Raw genomic sequence first — 7,938 nt, 5'->3', positions numbered from 1 at the left:
GCACAAGCTATGGAAAGTTTGATGATCTTTGGTTTTGCCTAAAGAACAGCAATCTAAGTCCTGCCAATTATCCTTTCCTACCATCTGCAAACCCATGACATGTATAAATGATAGAAAAAAAATACCTTTAATTAAAAGAATATAAATGAAGCATAAAAAGAATATGAGAATTTTAAAACTACATCATTCTAGACTCTGTCAAGATAAACTGAGCAATCAGAAAGCCATAGCATCTAAGTATGACCAACGTTAGCTGTTTATAACTCACACCCCCTATTTATATCTACTAGGGATTATAAAAGTTTATAAAATTGGCTTTTTGATTTTGAAAATAATCCACATTGATAATGGGAATATTCTGCATTTTTTGGTTCATACAGGGCTAATCAAGTCAAGAACATTTTAATGAAATGAGGAATAATTTAGAGATGCTTATTTAACACTCTCATTTTATATTGAGTCAATTAAGGAAAAAAAACACATAAACTTGGTTTTGACTTAATGATAAAATTTGAAAACAAGCATCATGTTATGAGTCATTTAATCCAATAGGACAACTTGAAGCTCTGGCCAGCTCTAATACCCAGCTTCCCAAGCTACTGAAAATTACCATGAACATTAATAATGATGTGAAAAGGGAGTCTCGTTTATATAAATGCAAGTCAATACAAATAGGGAAAGGGCAATTTATTGTGATGGATGCGTTCACTGAATGTAAAAAGCAAATTATTGAAGATAGAGTGAAAGAGAGAAACCTATAAATACCCAGGCTCCCTGGAGTAGAAGAGGATTAACCACATGGAAATTAAAGAAAAGCTAAAGGAAAACACTGAGTTCACATGTGGAGAAAATATTAAAAGCATCTCACTGCAGGCAACAGGATTAAGGCAATGCATTTGCAGAGCCAGTTCTAACATTCATTAAATGTTATGAAATGGAACAGTATAGACCCAGAGGCATGGAATATCAGGCTGTTGATGGAAAAATAGAAATGGGCAAATAAAAAGGATCAACTCTTGTAAATAAAGCACAAGGAAGGTTCATCAACACCAACAGTTTTTTGCAACCTTTGGAAATGCACTGGTACAAATGAACACTGGCATGCCCTGTGAACTGAGAAAGAGAAGCCATGGCATGGCAGCAACCTAAAAAGGATTCAAAAATTAATTCCAAAAAGCACTGGAATCCACATCTACTGGGCTGGAATAGGAAGAGGAAGCTACCTTGGAGATGTTATTTGAGAGATGCCATAAAACTTCCCACATAAAATAATCTCCCTGCCCACTCTGCCACACTCATGAAATCTCCTTATTGCTTGTGCCTTTAGATAAGGCCATTTAAGACGCTCTGTTAAAATACTAATATTATCTGGACAATGTGGAATTACTTCTAGCTGCCACTAGAGCCTTCTTTCACGCTGGTCCCGCTGAGGAAACGCCTTCTGCCCTGCCTTCCTTATTGGTGGGCACATTCTTCAGGACTCAGCTTAAACATCAGCTGCCGTGTGACACTTTCCATACCCCTCCAACTGCCCTGGAAAAATTGCCTTTCTCTCCTCTGTGCCCCTTGCACTCTACCGGGCTCTGTGGCACTGAGGTCATCATCTAGAGTTACATGTAGGCAAGTTCATCTTCCTCACGGGGCTAAGGTCCCTTCAGAGTTGGAGCCGTCTTTCTTCCTCCATTGTTGCCCAGCCTAAGGCCTGGCATATTAAGGCTCTAAAAAAAAATGACTAAGTCGAAGAGCTCTAACTATTTGGATAGCTAACCAGTCTTCATAAAGAAATGTAGTGCAGCCTGGATAAGTTATGCTGAGGGCAAAGGTCAGCATCACAGTGGTGACCCTGAAGTGAGAGGGCAGTACCATGCAGGCACTAGGCTGTTTCACCAACTCCTAAAAGGTGTTTCATACAAAACCGATGCTCAATAAGCATATGAGCACAGCCGAGGAGGTGGGGGATGAAAAGAAAAGGACCCCAATAAGAAAGAAGAGGCACAGATGGAGGATATGAGGAACCAAAAATAAGCCCCCCCTTGTATAGATTTGCTTGGATCCAGCCTACATACCTTGCCTGACAGTGATAGGATTTCACAGTGACAGTGTGGTAAAGTGGAAAAGTACCAGATAATCAGAGAAGACCAGAGTTAAGGTTTTGCATTTGTAACTGGGTACCACTCTGAACCTCAGTTTCCTCATCTGCATCTGTCTGCTCACTGGGATCTGAAAGGATTTAGTCAGAAAATACAAGTGAAATCACTGTACAAAGTGCTCATGGAATGAAAAGTATTATTTGTTTTGGTCTAACCAATAAGACAAGGTAGGTGAAAAGCCACCTGCTAGTGACAATAAACATATGTAAGGAGACTGAAGGTTGGCTCCAGCAATTTAGTTGGCACAATGCCTACCAAAATTTCTTGAGTATTTTACCAACAACCTTGATGAAATAGGTACAGACATATAACACACAAATATTGACACTAATGAAGGAAAACTTTCGTGAGCTATTGTGGATTAAACCAACTGGCATAATAATATAAACATAGGCAGACGGCAGTTCAAGTTAAGTTAGGCACGTTATGATAAGCCTAGGATGAGGATAACATTTCTCAGAAAAAAGCATCTCATGATGCATTAGCACTGACTTTAAATCCACCCTGATCAGCTTTATCTTATTTGATACAGAACTGAGCTTGCCAATACGAGAAGCTGTTCCACTCAGAAGAAAAAGAGATGTAGATACGAAAATAAGCACAAGGCAATAAGGGGCCAAGTGTGGAAAATGGTTTAAAAAAAAAAATTACAGAACGCTAGAAATGGAAGCGACCTTACAAATAGTTACTGAGTCCAAGCTCATACTGCTCACCACATTACAGGCCAATAAACCAAGGGACAAGTTGTTGGGGGCAAGGAATAATGACTTTATTTGCAAAGCCAGCAGACCGAGAAGATAGTGGACTCATGTCCCAAAGAACCATCTTGCCTGAGTTAGAATTCAGGCTTCTTTTATACTAAAAGGGGAGGGAGTCAAGTCAAACATTTCCTGGTTCAGGCCCGCCTCCGAAGGGGATGTGTTAATTTCCTTCTTCCCGCATTCATTCACAGGTGGGCCTGGTGTTTTCTATGAGCTAAACAAAGGTATTTTAGCTTAATGCTTTATTACCTGGGAGGCAGTGTTCCCAGAGATGGGCCAGTATGTATAGTTTAAGCTTATAGGCAACATCCCTTTAGTGATCAACTTGTAACAGAATACAAAGTTTCTCCCCTATTACAAAATCACCTAATCCAAAGACCATCATCTCTACCCATAGGACCAGTTTCACTAACATGGGTCATTCAACATTATTTTTTTTGGTTATCCAATACTTAGTTGTAGGACCTGCACACTCCACTGGCTCCTCCACTCTCAGCAACTGATATCTTCCTGTCCCTGGAAGACGCTGGAGTCTGTGACCTGCGAAATGTAATCCCTTCCGTTCACTGAGGAGCAAACCCAAGCCCAGAAAGGTTGTGACTTGCTCAAGGCCACTTGCCCAACTGTTTACTGGTAGTGCTAGAATTTAAAATCTAAATATTCTCATTTCTAACCAATACTGGTGCTACAAATTCTAGCAGGAAGGACCCTTGGGTAATAATTTAGTTGGAAAGAAGGGACTAAGCATCTTGCTTAATCACATTTGTTTCAGGTGAGGGAAATGAAAACCTCCCCAAGCTATCCTGTGCCATCACTGCTGTTGCCAACACACTGATTAACTCAGTAACCTCTAAGATGTTTTCTGGGCTATGCTTGTTTGGCTGCCTATAGTATGTTGACATCAACAACTCCAAAGGCATTATTGAAAACACATGTTTTATCCCAGATCTCCATCTCTGAATTTATTATGAAGAGCTTGGTTTAGAGATCAAAAGATTAGCTCAATCTCAGTAATGAGAGTAAAACAAGATTTATTTTAAGGAAAGAGGACAGGCACAGTTATCCCCACGCTGAAGGCAGCTAAGGCAAGTGACGGACATGCACAAAATTATCCTACCTCTGGGGGGTTTCTCAACCTCAATTTTGCCGGCAATTCTTTTTTCACTTTAAAGTCTAATAATCTGACATTTATCCCAAGTTATCTGCTGCTGTATTTAGATAACGTCTCATATTTACCATTTATAGCTCACTTTTGGAGAGTATTTAGCAAGCCTTCTGAACAGAAGCCTTCTGAAGCTTTGTGGGTAAATATGGTAATAGAGGAGCCAAAATATTACAGAATACTTTATTACAGAAACTTTTGTTGCAACAGAGATGACTGATTTTTAAGTTTCTTCTTCCCATGATTAATGGCTTACTAATTATACAAAATATACTTGACTTTTAAATAAAATCCTTAGTTTTTCCTTTTGGTACAATAATTACCAACACAAGACTGACCCCTACTGGGAATATCTGTCCTTGTTACATGGATCATGACTTGGGAAAAGTGAAACAGCCTAAACCGGACACTTCTAGGGCCTTAATAGATTATTGAATTCAATTCTCTGTGAAAAGGTAAGAGGGAGAACTTTTTGAAATCAAAATCATCTTTAAGCAGTTGTGTCTAATTATACTTGGTGTTTTTTTTTTACATCTTTATTGGAGTATAATTGCTTTACAATGGTGTGTTAGTTTCTGCTTTATAACAAAGTGAATCAGTTATACATATACATTTGTTCCCGTATCTCTTCCCTCTTGCGTCTCCCTCTCTCCCACCCTCCCTATCCCACCCCTCCAGGCGGTCACAAAGCACTGAGCTGATCTCCCTGTGCTATGCGGCTGCTTCCCACTAGCTATCTATTTTACGTTTGGTAGTGTATATATGTCCATGCCTCTCTCTCGCTTTGTCACAGCTTACCCTTCCCCCTCCCCATATCCTCAAGTCCATTCTCTAGTAGGTCTGTGTCTTTATTCCTGTCTTACCCTTAGGTTCTTCATGACATTTTTTTTTCTTAAATTCCATATATGTATGTTAATAGTAGAAAGTTTTAAGAAATTTACAAATGATGTCAATATATGTTTTTTATTAGTAAATGTTAATTAAATGTTAATTTGTCAGTAAATGTTACTTATTGCTTCAGATAATTATTAAGAGTTCAAACACTGAAGCAATATTACCCAGTCAGACTTGACCACCCTGTACATTCTTTAGAAAAGTCTTAAAATCTTTTCTAAGTGGGCTTCCCTAGTGGCGCAGTGGTTGAGAGTCCGCCTGCTGATGCAGGGGACACGGGTTCGTGCCCCGGTCCGGGAAGATCCCACATGCCACAGAGCGGCTGGGCCCACGAGCCATGGCTGCTGAGCCTGCGCGTCCGGAGCCTGTGCTCCGCAACGGAAGAGGCCACAACAATGAGAGGCCCACGTACCGAAAAAAAAAAAAAAATCTTTTCTAAGTAACAAAAAGCTTTTAAAAGATTGGAGTCTTTTAGGCCAAACTTGCATATGGACAAAAACCCAGGTTTAATAAATTATGCAGAATCAGTAAGCGAGAAGGCTGATTTCATTTTATATTTTCCTCTGTGCCTCATATTATGGTCTGTTTTCAGATCTCATGTGAAGTAGTTTTCAGTCACGTGATTCTAATCTTCAAAACAGCTTTCCATGGTTTGACTTGGTTGGTTTTTTTCTTAATAACTGAGTCAAATACACGTGATTCTAAAACATACATCTATAAATAAAGATATCAGTTAACTAGAGATAAACTGGACTCATGGGCTCTCAGAAAGTCAGAGATTGCATTTTATCCCAGCCTAACTATTTTTAGCAATAAACTGCTCTGCTATCATGGTAAGTTATCACCGTTGCCAAGATCCTTCAAAAGGTCACAAGTTCTTAGTGGTAACAGTTAAGCAAAAGGCCTCCTTATTCCCATGTTGGATTAGCCTTACAACTGATCAAAATAAAACTACTTCAATTTAAAAAATCAATTACAGTTTACTTATTTCTTATGAAAATAACCTTTAGTCCTCTTTTTTTTTTTTATTAATAAGTCTTTGTTTTACTAGACTACTCAAGAAGACCACCATGTTATTACCATCAGAGAGATGCTAGCAGTAACGTATAAAACTTGCGGGGGCTGGGAGAGCAAGGAATAACTTCCATTACATTCTCTACAAGAGGCTCCGAATGCTATGAACGTTCTCAGTTCTGGCCAGGGGCCCCAAAAGAGGTATTATAAAGTGAGGAGACCTAGCCAAATACATATATTATTTTTTATTTCGAAATAGGCACAGTTTATGGAAAATATAATATATTCTAGATCCTTGAAGCAAACGATTCACATAACAGTTCTCCAAGATGGAATTTATAAAAACTGTAAATAGATTTTTAACTAAATCTTAAATTCACTAGAAATGATGGAACGTATGTAGCAACAGAAACATGCACTAAACAACTGAAAGTGACATTTTTTATTAGGCTAGTACCCTTTTATCCCATTATTCTTCCCATTTTATTTCCTCAAGTTGAAAGTTTGAGCATTAAGGTTAAACAGACACTGAAACACAAAAAAGTCCATCAGAAGTTACTCATTACATCATTAAATTAGTGAATATATCCTCCACTTATTCCAGGCGTGTATTTTTTCTACGAAATTCAATAATAAATGCATTCCCAAGTTGGTACAAATAAGTAAATTCTCTGTTTATGAATGTGGTACCAGATCCCAAATTTCAAATTACTTGAATACCCAGGAGCAAATAATTTCTCTAAGGCTTGATAATCATAGTTTATATTTTACAGTAATTTGTTCGTGTGGAAGACCCGATATGCAATGATGTCAAGGTATTATCCTTTTTTGCAGGTATATAGTGTTAAGAAGAAAGGAAATGCAAGAATGTTTCCAAGTGCCATAAAATTAGAATATCCTATGTCTCATTCTGAAGTGAATACTTCAAATTTAGGCAAATACTATGATGATGGCTAGACACACAGCTGAATTGCCTCTTAATACTGACTTTAGCAGGTAATAACACTCTTACTTTACTCCAGGATTTTAACGTTTGCAGGGCTTTGTTCTTGAGGGTAAAAATAAACATATAAGTTGATACAGCCATGCCCATTTAGTAAAGAGCCATTTTAACTGATTCCTCTTTTAATCATGATAAAAGATTTTTGTGACATTCCAAACATGGGAATATTTAGTTTCCTCTTCTTGTACATAAACAGTTCACAAATACTGGCTCTTTTTAAGTTATATTTCCTATAAAAAGGTACAGAAACCCTCTTCTAGAGGCGGGAATCAGAATCAAGCTCCTGGACAACACAAATGTTAAGTCATGACCCATATGTCTATTACATTTGCTAGACTCCAGATATGACTTCCCCGAAGGCAGATGCAGAAACACAAAGATGTGTGAGAAATCAGAGTGATGAATGACTGAATTTCATCACCATGCTCACACATGTGGTATATTCAACCTTAAAAAATTGCTGTATTGCTCTCAGATTTTCTATACGGAACACTCACTTGATAAATTCCTTATCATAATCTCTCAGAGCACTGATAATCTATAGGATATTTTCTACTCATCATACCTAAAAGTAAAAGCAATTACACATAAAAATTAAAAATACCTTAAAAATCATACCTACAGGGGCTTCCCTGGTGGCACAGTGGTTGAGAGTCTGCCTGCCGATGCAGGGGACATGGGTTCGTGCCCCGGTCCGGGAGGATCCCGCATGCCGCAGAGCGGCTGGGCCCACGAGCCATGGCCACTGAGCCTGCGCGTCCGGAGCCTGTGCTCCGCAACGGGAGAGGCCACAGCAGTGAGAGGCCCACATAACAAAAAAAAAAAAAAAAAAAAAAAAATCATACCTACAAGTAAAGCAAATACATGATTGCATCCACAGAGCTTCAAATAAATACTTTGTTTTCATCACTGCTGCAAATTTTTTGTGGGAATTTGTCGGAAATGCAATGAAAA

The sequence above is a fragment of the Neophocaena asiaeorientalis genome, unplaced genomic scaffold (assembly GCF_003031525.2).
Source record: "Neophocaena asiaeorientalis asiaeorientalis breed wild unplaced genomic scaffold, Neophocaena_asiaeorientalis_V1.1 scaffold198, whole genome shotgun sequence".
NCBI lineage: Eukaryota > Metazoa > Chordata > Mammalia > Artiodactyla > Phocoenidae > Neophocaena > Neophocaena asiaeorientalis.
This window is presented reverse-complemented; position numbering follows the sequence as displayed.